Here is a 16,210-nt window from a genome sequence, read left to right as displayed (position 1 = left end):
TCTCATGCTGGGGTGCCCAGAACTGCACACAGTGCTCGAGGCGAGGCCACACCAGCGCAGAGCAGAGCGGGACGATCACTTCCTTTGACCGGCTAGCAATGCCGTGCTTGGGGCACCCCAGGATACACTGGGAGCCTGCCACCAAGGCACACTGCTGGCTCGTGCTCAGTTTGCTGTCGATCAAAACCCCCAGATCCCTTTCTTCTGGCTGCTCTCCAGCATCTCGTCCCCGGTCTGTATAACCAGGGTTGCCCCTTCCCAGGTGCAGGATCCAACACTTGCTCTAGTTAAACTTAATGTTGTTGGTGATTGCACAGCTCTCTAATTTGTCCAGATCTCTCTGCAAGGCCTCACTACCCTCGATGGAGTCAACAGCTCCACCCAATTTGGTATTGTCTGCGAATTTGCTCAAAAAACCTTCAAGTCCTTCATCCAAATCATTTATGAAAACATTGAAGAGGACTGGTTCTAAAACGGAGCCCTGGGGAAACCCACTAGTGACAGGTCACCAGCCTGATGTAACCCCATTTAGAAGAACACTTTGGGCCCAAACTGCCAGCTAATTGCTCATCCATCTTATTATACTTTTATCTAACTGTATTCTGGTCATTTTGTCCAGAAGAATATTGTGAGAGACAGTACTGAACGCTTTACTGAAATCCAGAAAGATTACAACAACTGGCTTCCCTTGGTCAGCTAGATGGATGTTTTGTTGTAGAAGGAAATTAAGTTTGTTAGACATGACCTTCCCTTAGTGAATGCATGTTGGCTCTGACAAATGACTCTGTTGTCCTTTAGGTGTTTTTCAAAAAGTCCTAGAATAATCTCCATAATTTTACCAGGCACTGAAGTGAGACTGACAGGCCTGTAATTGCCAGGATATTCCTGCTTGCTCTTCTTGAAAACTGGGACAATGCTTGCCAGCTTCCAATCAACTGGGACCTCTCCAGATTCCCAAGACCATTGAAAAATAATTGAGAGGTCCCACAACGACATCAACCAGCTCTCTGAGTACTCTCGGATTAATCCCATCAGGCCCCATGGATTTGTATGCATCCAGGTTGAGCAGCAAATCCTGCACCAGTTTGTAGTTAACTGGAAGTTTATCGTTCCTACAGTCATGGTCCTTCAACTCATGGGCTGGGGTCCCAGAGCCCATCACTGGTGTTGAAGACAGAGGCGAAAAATGGATTAGACATCTCTGCTTTGTCCCTGTTTGTGAGGTGACCGTCCTCATCAAGTATCGGACCAATGTTTGCTCTGGCCCTCCTTTTCACATTAACATACTTAAAGACTTTTTTATTGTCCCCCACAGTACTGGACAGCTTCAACTCTAATTGAGCTTTGGCAGCCTGGATTCTCTCCCTACAAAGGCGAGCAGCATCCCTGTAGTCCTCCCATGTTGCCCGACCTTGCTTCCAGCAGCCATGTACTTTCTTTTTCCACCTAAGCTCTTGAAGAAGACCCCTGCTCCTCCTGGTTGACTTCTGACACTTTGGAATTGCCTGTTCCTGTGCTCTTAGGAGGTGGTGCTTAAAAACGGGCCAGCACTGATGGACCCCAATGTCTTCAAAAGCAGTTTCTCAGGGCACCTTACAATCTAGTTCCTTGAGCAGTCTGAAGCCAGCTCTCTTCAAATCCAGGATTTAAGTTTTGGTGATGGTTTTCCTCCTATCAGCAAAGATTATTAATTCAACTAGGGATAGGCCCTGTTCTTGTAAAAACAAAGCAGTGCGTCTGAGCAGATAGCCTGTGGGTCGTGTTCCTTCTTGTTCCTGCAGCCAAGGAATGCAAGGGTTTACCCTTCAACTACTAAAAGAGTTAGCTAAGTAACTATGCTGTAGCTAACATATGTTATAACTCAAGAATTTACCAAAGGTCTTGGGAGACTGGGGATGTCTCACCTGACTGGAAACTAGCTAATGTTTTACCAAGAGCACGAGAGAAGACCCAGGAAATTACAGACCTGTTAGTCTAACCTCAATACCTGGAAAAGTTATGGAGAAGTTTGTCCTGGATGCTATTGAAAGATATTTAAAAGAACAAAGCTATTATCAGGCATGGTCAACATGGGTTCATGAAAGAAAAGTCCTGCCTTAGCAATTTGATCTCCTGTGATAAGGTTACACAGTTAGGGGATTTAATCTTTCTGGATTTTAGTAAGGCCTTTGATGCTATCCCTCACGGCATCCTTCTGGACAAATTGTCCAACTGTGAGTTGAACAGGGTCATGCCATGCTGGGCAATCAACTGGCTGAACGCTAGAGTTCAAAGTGTTGTGGTGATGTGTGGCTACATCTCTCTGGCAGACAGTCACTAGCAGTGTTTCCCAGGGCTCAGTTCAGTTCTGCTCAACATTTTTATCAACGATCTGGATGCAGGAGCTGAAGGCATCCTCAGCATACTTAATTTCCCATACTAAACTGGGAGGTGCTGTTGACTCTCTAGGAACAAGAGGCCTTGCAGAGGGATCTAGATAGACTGAGCATTGAGCAGTCAGCAACAGCATGAAATTCAGCAAGGGTAAATGCTGGGTTCTGCACCTGGGACAGAGGAGTGCCAGAGAAAGGTACAGACAAGTGGCTGGAGAGCAGCTCAGCAGAAAGGGATGTGGCGCTGCTGGTCAACAGCAGGCTCAGCGTGAGCCATCAGTGTGCTCTGGCAGTCAAGAGGGCAAACTGCATGTTGGGATGCATTAAACACATCGTAGCCAGCTGGTCAAAAGAGGTGATTCTCCCACTATGTTTAGTGCTGGTGTAGCCACTCCTTGAACATTGCATTCAGGTCTAGGCTCCACAACCTGAAAAGGATGTTTAGGTCCTTGAAAGCATGCAGAGGAGGACAGCAAAGCTGGTGAAAGGGTTGGAAGGCATGTCCTATGAGGAGAAGCTTAGGACACTTGGGTCGTTTAGTTTGGAAAAAAAGAAGTCTCAGAGGCAACCTCATTGCTTGCTACAACTTCCTGAGGATGGGAAGTGGGGAGGGAGGTGCTGGTCTCTTCTCCCTGGCAACCAATGATAGGATGCACGGGAATAGCACAAAGCTGTGCCAGGAGAGGTTCAGGATAGACATTAGGAAAAATTTATTCTCTGTGAGGGTGGTCAAACACTGGAACAGGCTTCCTAGTGAGTTGGTTGATGCCCACCGCCTATTGATATTCAAGAGTCATTTGGATAATGCTTTAATTAAAATGCTTTAACTTTTGGTTAGCCTTAAAGTGGTCAGGTAGTCAGACTCGATCTTTGTACATCCTTTCTAACAGAACTACTATAATTCTCCTGGTGCAGGAACATCCTTTTCTTTAAGGCATTTCCTTGCCATCATCTCCTGACATCTGCCGCCCCACAAAAAGTTCCTTTACTTTGAACTTCATAGGAAGGACAAATTAATAACTAGATACCTGTAATCAATGTAGCTCTCATCACATAGACTTAATATGAGTTAAGACTCATATAATGCCATGTATTCACTTTGGTAACACTGTCCTTTTGGCTGGGAATAGAGATATCCATTCCCTCAGGTTTACTTTTCCTCTTCGTAGTAAAGGTAAATGATACTATCTTAGCTTTGAGAGTTACTTGGGTGCCCAGCAATGGGGTGATAGTTAATGATTTTGTGTTCCAGGATTTGTGACTGTAGAAACCTAATTGAGAGGCACTGCAGGTCTGGCACTATCTTTTGTCTTCTTAGCAAACTATTTTTTTTCTGTTTCTGTTTTTTGGGTTGTTTGGTTGTTTTGTTTTTGTTTTGTTTATCAGATCTAAATCAGATGAGGTAGAGAGAGTAAAGCCCAACCATTTATTCCAGTGTAACATATAAGCACCCCTCATGACAACACTCTGAAGATTTGCAGATTTGCACTTTGTTGGAGCTTTCACTTATTTTACCTTCTATTTTATGTTACTTCTGTTTTTTATCTTTCCTTGTAAAGCCAGTGGCAGTGGTAAAGTTTCTTAGATATCACAGGCTCAGGTAATTCTTGTGAGGCTCAAAACTCCCTTTGAAGAACTCTACTGCTTTGTTTACTCAACAAAGACCTCAGGGGCTGTGCAGTGCAGGGGTGGATGTATTTCTTGACTTGTTTAAGCACTTGTGACAGACTATGTCTGTGAACCAGCATTGGTGCTGTGCTGGCACTGAGGTTACAGAGTAGAGTCTGGATGCAGGTGGAAATATACGGAAGGAGATGTAAGATGATGTAATTAATGCAGTGATAATATTGGAGAGGAGGGGGAATGGTTTTAAACTGAAAGAGGATAGATTTAGATTAGATGATAGGAAGAAATTCTTCACTGTAAGGGTGAAGCACAGACTGCCCTGAGAAGCTGTGGATGCCCCATCCCTGGAGGTGTTCAAGGCCATGGTGGCTGGGGCCTTGGCCAACCTGAGCTAGTGGGTGGCATCCCTGCCTATGGCAGGGGGGGTGGAACTAGGTGGTTCTTAAGGTCCCTTCCAATCTGAGCCATTCTATGATTCTGTGAATTTGGACTCTTCATGTAGCTGATGTATACATTAGGTTCCTTTTAACACCTGTAGTTTTTGGTGTGGTAATATATGAGGATCGTGTAGTCAGAAACAAAGATGAGTTTGTATAGTTGCAAATGGCCTTTGGGACTGTGGTAGTGAAGGAATGAAATGGTCCAAGAATGGTCCCATTCTAGGGACATTACTACATTTTACTGTAATAAAGGTTCCGCTTCAAGTAGTTGTACTTCAAGAAGGCTGTTGGAATATGAAAATGTGTTCGGAAGAGACATATAAAGAGATCACTCACTGTATTTAGTTTACCCAACAGAGGTTGACAGAGGGAGGGATTTTGTCCTGATCTGGGAGAACCTAAATGAGGAAGATAGCAATGTCATTTTATCTGAGGGCATGGATTCCTAGTCTGATATACATAGCACATAGTAATTAACTTGCAGGATAAATCTGCTCCTACCTAAACCTTCCCCTGAAAGATCAGGAAGGTTACCTGGGGTCCTATGTCCTTCACCCTTGCCCCCAGTACTCTAGTCCCTCTTGATTTGTTCCATGACCCCTTAGGCAGTGTTGTTATTTGCCATGTGGATGAGCAGCAAGGGGTGATGGTTCAAGGCCTGGACAAGCCTCAGCGGTGTCCCTGCAACATCCTGGATCAAGGTCTGTACTTAACAAACCTCTTGTGACAGTATGATTGGCAGATGATTGCAGAAACGTGTCCAACAATTGTCATGCACCTTTTTCTCTGGGTGTTAATGCATGGTCCAGCACAGGTGGCTCTGAAGTCTTCCTTAGAACCTGGAGCTTGTTCCCCTTGACTGTTAGGGCGCTCCACTGGTTCTGTAAATCCAAATGTACGGGTGGCAAAGGCGCCCTTCTGCTGACAGAAACCCCAAGTTTCAAGGCTCCCCCAGTATGGGAGACTCCATCAGTTGCTTCTTTGAACAATAGCCTCCAGCTGTTCCTCTTTCCCTGCATCAGATGAGTAAGGGCTCGCTATTCCCGTATCAGTTGTCACTCCCTCCCCAGACTGCTAATTCTCAACGACCAGGCTACCATATTTTGTTTGTTTGTTTTGTTTTCGTTTTTCTCCCTAAAAGGACGGGGGGGAAATTTGTATGAGGGAGGAAAGAGTCTGAAAAGAGAATCTGTGGCAGTCAGGTGGACGCTTCTTGCCTGCGGCCCCTTTTGCTCCTCCACAGAAGCTTGGGAAATGTTCCGCCAAGCGTGCAGCGCTGCTCCTGCCTCGTTGCAGCGCGGATCCTCCCTCCGCTCAGATCCTGCACGGCAGAATTTTGCATCAGTTAACTGCTAAAGGCTGCCACACAGGGGCAGTAGGAAACTGCATGGGGCACGGTATCTGTGCTGACCATGGCTTCACTTGACTGACGGCAAGCTCCGAAGCGTTTCAGCAATCTGCTTCTTTGTGTGCGTTACCATCCAGCGCTACTGCCCTCCTGAGGCCTCAAGTGTACAGAGAGCCCTTTGATTTTTACAAACATGTTTTCCATGTAAAAATAGCAGAAGTGGTGGAATATGGAGGAGAGAGGAACGCTGGATTTGCCACACAGCTTTTCTCTAAGTACCAAAGGAAACCCCTGGAGGGAAAGGAATTGTTTTTACTGCATGTTAGGCCAGTGAAAGTGAATCCGAAAAATTGCCAGAACAATAGCAGGAATGACTTCCAGGCATATGGAGCTGTTTAGTTTGGCAACATCACTTTAAAATGTTGATATCAAAGCCAGTTATTGGAAATAATCTGTTGCATTATATCAAAGTGCTTAAAGCAGGTTCTGAAAAATAGGAATGGGGAGAATGATGGACGTGTTTAACTGGGAGGGGGGTGCTAATGCCTATGCAAAACTCCTCATGATCTTAAAGATGCTGAAATGCTTTGGGGACAATGTTCACCAATCTGAAAAAGCAGTGACTGTGTCTCCTCGGCAACAGGAAAGGCATGTATCTGTTCCCATGGAAATACTCTGCGAAGGCTTCACAGGGAAGATTCTGTGCAGAGCTCAACAGCGCAGGCTCCAGGCTTCTCGTTGATTGTACCTGAAACAGAGGCTGTCTGCACGCTCAGGTGCTCTGATCCTGCAGCTGGCAGGGAGTGAGCTACGAATAGCGTGGCACTGGACCTGGCTCCCTGTGTAAAACAAGGCAATTGTGCACTATTGTTCCCATCTAAGGAGTTCCCTCCTCAGTCACAAATTGCCCCTGCTTAAGACTTGTTTGCAACTTTTCATAAGAAAAGCAGCTGAAGAGGCATCAGAGTTTCTAGTACTAATTCTTTTGAAAGAGTAGACAGACAAATATGAAAAACCAGGAAACAAGGTGTATGCAGGGAGTCTGTATCTGGGCACTCCTTTCTTATGCCTGAAGGGAGAAAAGGAGAGCTGTGTAAAAACAGTGACACGCACTAAACCTACCAAATACGAAACTGTTAATTCAACTTATATGTAACAGGCACCACTTCTAAACCCATTGTAATGCTCTTCTAAAGGAGCAGACTTAGATCTAGCAGGGATGATAAGTAGGATCCAAGCACTAGTGGAACAGTGGTGAATTCAAAGTGACTGCAAAAATTGTAGAAGTAGCATTCTGTATGTGATTGTATATATTATGTATAGACATTAATAAGCAGTGTTTGTTCTTCTGTTTTTAAGTTTCTTTATCCATCCATCCATCACAGCCTCCAGTCCTGAGCTATCACTACTTTAGAATTCAGTGAATGTTTAGGAATAGAAAGGAAACAGCGCAGCACTAACAGTTACCACGTAGGTGATCCTGCAGCTTTCTGTGAGGGGGAAGAGGTTTGGGAGCTGGTAACTGTACTGTTGCTACAGGAATTGAGATAATTTGTTAAATCTTTGTAAGTCTTAAGAAGTGTCTGTTGTCCTTTAGCCAAAGCCCGATGACCAAAAGACTGGTTCCTGCTCTCCTTCATGCTTTGTCTTTGGGTCCCTGCTGCAGTCAGGTTCCTAAGCATTTTTGTGAGACTGCAAAAGGATTAGAAGCTGAAAGACTTAACTATTTTAGATGTATGTAGTCCATTCTTCAACAGCTGCCAAACAGAACAGAGTCATTTTCTGAAGGTAGTCTAGACTTTGTCTGGTTTGAAATGTCAGAGAGCTGTGTGCTGTAAGCATGCGAGAGGGTCCACAGAATTGGTGCTTTGATAGATAAATGGAGTTAACATATAAAGGAGGACATAGGGAAGAACAATTATAAGCCTTTGAAAAAGGCCGTAACAAGGAGAAGGGCATAGGCCTGCAACTGATTGTTCTCTAAATTATTTCTAAAGATGAACTGTGATTGTTGACTTTTTGCAATACCATGGTAGAGACAAAGCATCCCAGAGTTAAGTGAGACGATAAATACATGGGAAAGCTGTTGTAGGGTGGGGTAAAATCAGCAAATGGGTAAGACAGAGGGATGCAGAAAAAGTGGATTTTATCAGAGTAAAAAAGTACTTGCCAAGTTCAGAACAGACAAAATTGCAGTAGTGAGATACACAATGGCAGGAATTTGATTAGGGATTAACTCAAATGGCAGAAGGAGGTGGAGAAACTGGGAAAAAAGAAGCATTAAAACAATCCAGTAAGTGGAAGGATTGTTACAAGTCAGATGAAGTAGCAAAGGAATCAGTTATGTTATAGACAAAAGAAGCTTTTCTAAAGGACAGAACTATGACAAGCATTTTCTTTGTAACTTTTTTTCTTCCTATATTCTGCTTGCCTTATTTCTTATGTCTGAAATATCAGTGGTTGACTTTCCATTACGTATACTTTACACTAGATTTTTAACTTTGTTTTATGCTTGTTTAGAGTAGGTGAATATCATACTCCAGGTTAATATCTGGGATCTTAACTACATAAATTTAAAGAAAACATCTATATATATATATGTATCTTTGGGCTTATAACTAAAATTTAGAAATTCTTTCTCTGTATAACCTTAGCAGAGATTTGTGCCTTACTATTTGCCATCACTTTTATAACTAACATTCAGCATTGCTGTATCGTATGTGCATGCACTAGCTTGCCTTTAGCATCTGAGCACTAGGGAATCTCTTTGAAGAATGAAGCACATTTGCTTCCTAAAAGAGAACAGAGTAAAATTTCCTACAAGAACATTGTTTCTATGGTTTCAAGTTGCAGGCTGAGTATAAATTGGTCAGGAAACAGGTGCTGATGATGGGGTGCAGAGAGTAGGAATTTGGTGGCTATTCAAAATAAGCATGGCTAGACAGCTGGTGCACCAAGTCCACTGCCTATCATGATGATTAGTGCTCTCTCTGTTCCTGGGCACCCCTTCTATTTCCATCTGTTAACTTCACTTCTAAACTGTAAAGGCCAAAGACCATACAGTTTTATCCGTTCTGCCTAGTACTCTCAGGCCCTAGACACAACCGAGTACCAAGAATGGGAATCACAGAATCACAGAATTGAAGGGGTTGAAGGACCTCGAAAGATCATTGGGTCCAACCCCCCTGCCAAAGCAGGTTCCTTAGAGCAGGAAGAACCGTGACAGGTAATATAACATGCACTGAGTAACTCTTCCCTGTCACAGTTCACATCCACACACGAACACACCTCTCTGCTATTTGAGTCTTACCAGCATATTCCTGTCATTTTTTTTTAAACACTGAACACCGTAATGATTCAACTTATGTTTCTTCTACCCTCTGCATTTTTAAGGTGCAATTAACAAGTCACTTGTGCCACCATTCAAGTCCCTTGTCATTTATTTGTCTTCCTCTGGGAGTATAGGCAGTATGTTACTGTGCATATTGTACAGTTCCATGACCTTATTGCCAAATGCAGTTTGTTGCTCTGAGCTGTCCTCTGCCAACTTGCTGTGTCTACAGTATGGTGAGAGAGACGAGGAGGGAAAACACTGTATTGTGCTGGAGACTGATGTTTTCCAGTTTTGCAACACTCGGTTGCTGAAAGAGCCTGTTTGAAAACTTAATTGTCCAGCTGAAGGCTGAGTACTGTAATCATGTCCCTGTGCCATCAGTTGCTGTGCCTAGCATTTCCATATTCTTGAGATCTCATGTATGTATTTATGTAGTAGGAGAATGGAAAGCTGAAAAGGTTAGAAAACTGTCTTACCTTCTACGGTAAACATAATTCTTTCACCTCAGGATTTATCTTCCACTGCCTACTTGCGTTTTTCCCACCTAAATCTTCCAACATTTTAGGCCCACTTGTTTTTTTTTTTAATCCTCTGTCCTTATTGGCTGTGAAACTTCCCCAAAATCTTTTGAGAATTTAATCATGTCTTTTGTTCCTTTGTTTAGATCTCTGAAGATGGTAAAAACAAACAAACAGAATAACAAATACAAAACAAAATACCCTCTTGTGTATAACAACCATTGTCGGAGTCTTTAGTAGCTAATTTTTCTTCCGCTTGTTTTCATCATGTTTACAACATTTTGTTTATAACCTCTCAGCCAATTTTTATTTTGCTTAGAAGTAACATACAAATTATGGTCATGTTAAGAATTTCAGACATATGTTTTACTACATTATATTTAAGTTACATTTGCCATTTTACCACTAGCTGCCATTTTCCAAAGTCATTGATGTTTGCTGTACTTCTGTACTGTTTGAGATTAACATTGACTTTTCTTGGGGGTAATCTGTTTGTAATTGTTGTAATTACTCTGCCAAATAAAATCATTTAAAAAGACGCTTGGGCCTTGTCTGGCAATGCATTTTTTTATTTTTTTTATAATCAACAATTTTACTTACCACTCTCAGTTCCATTGTGCTCTAAGTCCGTTGTGATTTTATTCACTTAATAATTGTTCTACTAGTTTAGTTGAAATGAGAGGTGAATTTATTAGCTGGTCTACGCCAAGACTGCTCTGTTTTCCTTCTTTGGTTATGTGCTTTCTCCACTCTCCTAGTGCTCTTTCTGAGACTGTTTCTCACGTCTTATATAGCTTTGTTTATTAATACATCCTTCAGTCAATATTTACTTATTATTGATTTGTTCAAACTATAGATACTTTTCAAATGATTTTCAGTGAGACAAAGATGTTAATCAAAATGGGCTTTCAAAAAATCTTTTTTCCTGATAAAGAAATAGGAAATCCTGTTGGTTTTCCTATACTACAGAAGGGCAAGTGTACTCCAGGCAGTTGCAATAGTGTGATCCTAAGTTCATATGAGGCTCAAGGATACATTTTGAAAGGGAAAATAACTGAGAATGAGGAGGATATAAATGCTAGATAGGATATATATATATATATATTTAAAAAAAAAAACAGTGAACATTTATTAACCTAATAGTTTTCTCAGCTAATTTTCTAAGCAAAGGAAACAGTATATGTCTTATTTTTCTAGACTTCAACAAAGCCTTGATGCAGCGCTATCTGAAAATTTAGTTCGGATTCAGAAAACAGATAATAACAGAAGAATTGCAAGGCAGGTGAGGAAAGATGACACAGAAAACAGATTGTAGTTTCTTCAGGATTTACCTTGGGATTGATGCTATTTGACATTTTCACTAATGCCTATGGCACAAAAAATAGGAAGTATAATAATGAAATTTGTTGATTATGCAAATTAGACTGGTATCATTGAATCAGAAGAGATTAAGTTATCGTATTGAGCTGGATATTCAATATGATGAAATCATACTTCTGGATGAAATCAGACAAACTCTGAATCACAGAATCATGAAATGGTTTGGGTTTGAAGGGACCTTAATGATCACCTGGTTCCAAACTCTGATGACAATACAGTACATTGTCATGCTCCCAGGGACTTGCAACAGGAATCAGCACTGTCAGCTGGAGGCTTACCTAATGACAGTGAATTAAGAAGGACAAAAAGCCTACTGCATGAGCCCATTGCAGGAGAATTTGGGGTTATTACCATCAATAATATAGTGGAAGGTAGCTGGGAACCTAGGAAAGTTTGATTGAGCGTTCTGCTGGTGAGAGCAGTGTTAATACCATACCAGTACCTGGCCTTTGAGATTACAATCCTGTTTATCTGTATTCTTGACAGGTTAACTGGTGCTGACAGAGAAAAACCCAATGGAATTATGAGAAATTGGCATTTTTATTTGAAGAGACCAAATACGAGTTTCACTTGTTTAACCTAGCAAAAGTGTGGGTATGACTGCTGTCTGTGAATGCTTCAAAACATAAACATTAGACATAAAGAAGAACTGCTAGGGACAAAGTTGTTAGAAGAACAAATGAGAATAGCTAGATGTACTTAAAGGTAATTCAAAGTAATTTTTTAGCAGATGTCCTATAGGAATACCAAGCCTTAAAGTGCAATGCAGTAACTTTATGTCTGAAAAAATTATATACTACATGGCTGCTATTGATTATACAGAGCTAGACTTTTTGACCTAGTGGTTCCCCCATCTGTGTGGTATCCATTAGTGTTGGCAGATGAGTTCTTCATGATGCTGCTACCAAACATACTCCAAACTGATCATTCTGACCAACTATCATGAAGGTACTTACCCTTTCTGGTCTAGGGGGCAGTAGATGTATGTGGGGGGGTCGTCGGCTGGTCTTTTTCTCTGGTTCCCAAGGATTCCCCACCAAGGATTCCTTTGTTTTGTCTACTTTTGTAAAACAGAAATCCATACTCCCAACAGTCTCCTCTCTATTCTCCTTCCAGAACCAAAGTCTTCCTACTAAGGTATAATACTTTGCAGCTCGGCTTTGGCCCTTGGCTTGAAAATGAAAGGATTAGTGTGGAGTGCCTGTACCACTTTGCTTCTCTGCTAAGAGGACATGAAAAATCACGCACAGATGTCACTGGAAAAGCTGTGGAAAATGTGTTTTGGGAGGATGGAAAAGTGAACGCAGAGGCACAGTGGGGCTAAGTAGCTTACTGTGAGGTCACAGGACTGTGCAGGGCTGAGTAAAATGCATATATAGTTGATATTTGCATCCTATAGTATTACATATCTTTTCCTGCATCTCTTGGTGTCCCTGCTGTTGCCTGTGATTGCTTTTAAAGTAGTCAGGACGTAAGTTTTTAATTATGTCTACCTCTGCAGAATATTATTTGGAACCTCTGGAGACAACACTTTTCTTTGCCTTTATTTATTCTTTATTGCCTTTATTTCAAATCTCCTTTCTTTATGCATGCTGCAAATCGCTTATAGTATATCTTCATTCCAGATAGATTTGAAAAAATGGCTAGTGGAAAGATCTAATTTTAAAGGGTATGTCTAGGAGACAGTTATGTAAAATTGTAGTTGAAGATACATGAGTCAAGGAGAATGTAAAAGGCTAGAGTATAAAAGCTGTATGATACTTGGTAAGTTTCAAAGGGGAACTTGCAGCAATTTGCAAATGCAAATTCCTATATTGTTGTAGCAATCAGATATGTATTATTTTTCCAAAATAGAAAAAAAAAATGAGACCCTTTTTGATCAGCTTAAGCTTGTTTGCAGCAGATCTGCGAAGTTTGCCAAGAAAAAACATTCCAGCTAGAGAAAAGCCGTATCTTTGTCATGTGAAATTCCATACAGTTCATGGAGGCAAACAGGGCAAAGGGGACCTTTGGCAGTTAGTTATTTGTCCTGACCCAAGTTAGAATCAACAGCAACTACATCACTCTGAGCAGATGCTTGTCTAACCTGTTCCTAAAGACCTTCAGTGATGGAGGTTCCCATCCTGGAAGTGTTCAAGGCCAGGCTGGATGGAGCTTTGAGCAACCTGGTCTAGTGGAAGGTGTCCCTACCCATGGGACCATGCCCGGGGAGGGGGGGGTGGAACTAGATGATCTTTAAGGTCTCTTCAAATGCAAACTATTCTGTGATTCTATGAAACATCTGTACCTTTCCTGCTGGACTCTTCCTTAATATCTAATCTAAATCTTCCTGGGGAAAATTTCAATCCATTAGTTCTTGTACTATGGATATGGAGGGTAGCTCTTTTTCGATTTGCACCAGCCTTTTGGCTGTAATTTTCTCTTTCCCTCCTTAGGCTTTACAGTTCTTGTCACACTGCTCTCCCCTGAACCATCTTGATTTCTCCCACGCAGATTTTATTTGACACACAGAGCCCCAAATTGCAAATAGTCTGGTTAAGACAACAATTCAGATAGCAGAAGAATTACAAATTACTTCGGAAGGGTTTTTCAGCAGTATTTAAAAATTTAATTTTGCAGCCTTAGAAAAATCTTGAGCTCTGACTGTTTGTGCCCTGCAGAGGAAGAGGAGGAATGGGGAAGAATCCCCAGCAGACAAAACGTGGAGAAGAAGAATATGAATCTAGAACCCATTGTCACTGCTTCTATTGCCACTAAGGGGATGAGAGAAGTGGGGCAGCACTCAGTTACTGCTCTTCTGGCCTTTTTTTTGTCTCTTTACTTTGTGTCAGTGTAGTACTGTTAATTCACATTCAACTTAATGATATCACCAAACATTTTTTCCAAACAAAATAGTCAGTTGTTCTCCTTCCTCTGTTTATGTAGTTGTTGATTCCTGTCTTGATGTGGAAGCTTGTGCCATTTCTGATTGAATTTATCCCATTCTTTCAAGCCATGTCACCAGCTTCTCAGGATTTTAATTTTGATCCTCTCACAGCATACCTCAAACCCCTCCAAACTGTATGTTGCTAGGAAATTTAATAAGCATGTTCTCTAGTTCATTATCTGTATTGTTAAAGAGAATACTAAATAATTCTGAACTCAAGTACATATTGTCATTTCTTTAGAATAAGCAGTGCCTCAATCTAGGGACATTTTCTGTCTGCTTCTCTGTACATTTTCTACACCATACTGCATAAATTTCAGAACTGTTGAGAATACTTTAACTTTCTGAGCCTTGTTGACTTAAGTAAAAACTGTATGACAGAAACCATACCCCTTTGTAGCAAATATTATTTTCATGCACTTAATTATCTGTATGTAGATAAAAAAAAAAAAAAAAAAAAAAAAAAAAAAAAAATGAAAGCAGCTGCAAACACATCCCAAAACAAACCAACTTGCACCTTATCTTTTGTGGCCTGACCAGAGTAGTTTAACAATTTTAAAAGCTTGAATACTAGCATAGAAATAAATATAAAAAGAAAATTTGTGGGAGAAAAGGCGGCCTCCTAAAGCTCAAGTAGTGAAGCAGATTGCCAGGCTTTCCTTCAAAGTAAATGTGTTAGGAATATAGTACAAAGTGAGGTTGGAGAGAGCAATGGAGGGATGGAAGGAGGCCCCCCCAGTGTGCTCAGCCCCCAAGAACTAGTAAAGGCACTAAAAGCACCGCAGAGTCAGTCCTGTGCCACTCTCATGTAGACCACAAATGGCTGGGAGCTGCCAGGATAGTCGTAGCAGCTGTGGAAGAGAATGATACTGGGGTTGAACCATGCACTTTTTTTAGAACACAGTTGTTTTCATAGAATGGTTTGGGTTGCAAGAGACCTTAAAGATTGTGTAGTTCCAACCCCCCTGGGCATGGTCCCATGGGCGATACCTTCCATTAGGCCAGGTTGGTCAAAGCTCCATCCAATGTGGCCTTGAACACTTCCAGGGAATAGGACATCGACAACTTATCTGGGCAATCTGTTCCAGTCTCACCACCCTCTATTTCTTCCAAATATCTAGTCTAAACCTACCCTCTTTTAGTTTTAAGCCATTACTCCTTGTCCTATTACTACACTCCCTGATAAAGAGTCCAATAAAGACTAAAGATAAAAAGATAAAGATCTGAAGATAAAGTTTTCTATGATTTTATGGGAAAATGTGGGGAAAAAAAGAGAAAGAGAAATTATTTAAAATAAAATTGTATGAAAATTTGGGAGAAGCCATTCTTGCACTGTAAGCTTTATCCTTTTGTGTAGAGGTATTACACACTCATTGTCCTTCACAGTATTGCGGTGAGTGGAAGAACACAGGAAATAATTCTCAGCTGGGTAACGTTGGTCAAGGCAATTCCATCCATATGTATCTTAGTCCCCCCTTTAAAAAACAACAACAAAAAAACAACAACCTAGTTATACTGTGAGAACTGCAATAGTACTAAGGAAGAGCTGAGTCTTATTCTTACATAATTGATTTTCCTTCAGGACTTTCACTCAGTCTGTGGCTGCAATGAATCTGCCATTCCCTGTCAAATGGCCGACCTTGTAATCTGATATTCAAGAAATCTTTGGATAATTCCTGCTAAGAACGTCCAGATAGAATGCACGACATATTCTCTTGTATTCCACTGAAATTCAGTAACGCTTGCTAGTAGATCCTCGTGCTTCGTAACATAATAAAGGCGCCGGTCGCAAAGGGGGAGGGGAGCAGCTGTACCTTATCATCCTAACTGATGCGGTATCTACATATAATAAATTAAACACAAAATCCTGGAACCTGCGTTCCTAACGCAAACCGTCTTGGTTACGCAGCGCTGGCCACGACGGAACGGGCCGGGGGCCGGAGCCCGTCCAGCGGGCGCGGGGTCCCGCAGCGCTGCCGGCCGCGCCCGGTGCCGGCCCCGGGAAGGCGAGCGCGGGACCGGGGGCTCGCAACATGTCCGCGAAGCGCCCGCCTCGGCTCCGTCTGCTCCCCGCAGCCCGGGAAGCCCGGCTTCGGCGGCGCCTTCTCGGGGCTGGCTCCCTGCCGCCGAGCGGCGCCGAGCCCCGCGGCCCGGCCCGGCGCTGCCCGCGGCCCCAAGCGCCGTCCCCAGCGGGAGCGCGGACCGGCGGAGCCGTCCCCGGCCCGAGCAGCGTCGCCACCCCCCCCGCCGGGCCGGCTCGGCCCAG

General features: G+C 42.4%; 1 protein-coding gene across 5 annotated transcripts in view; it reads left to right on the top strand.

The window, feature by feature from the left end:
• The window catches only part of SMARCD3 (SWI/SNF related, matrix associated, actin dependent regulator of chromatin, subfamily d, member 3), a 104,595-nt gene that overhangs the window by 17,595 nt on the left and 70,790 nt on the right, over positions 1 to 16,210 (top strand). The window lies entirely within an intron of this gene.

Source organism: Oxyura jamaicensis, chromosome 2, assembly GCF_011077185.1.
Source record: "Oxyura jamaicensis isolate SHBP4307 breed ruddy duck chromosome 2, BPBGC_Ojam_1.0, whole genome shotgun sequence".
Lineage (NCBI taxonomy): Eukaryota > Metazoa > Chordata > Aves > Anseriformes > Anatidae > Oxyura > Oxyura jamaicensis.
The sequence above is the reverse complement of the archived record's forward strand: the minus strand, read 5'-3'. Positions and strand labels throughout refer to the sequence as shown.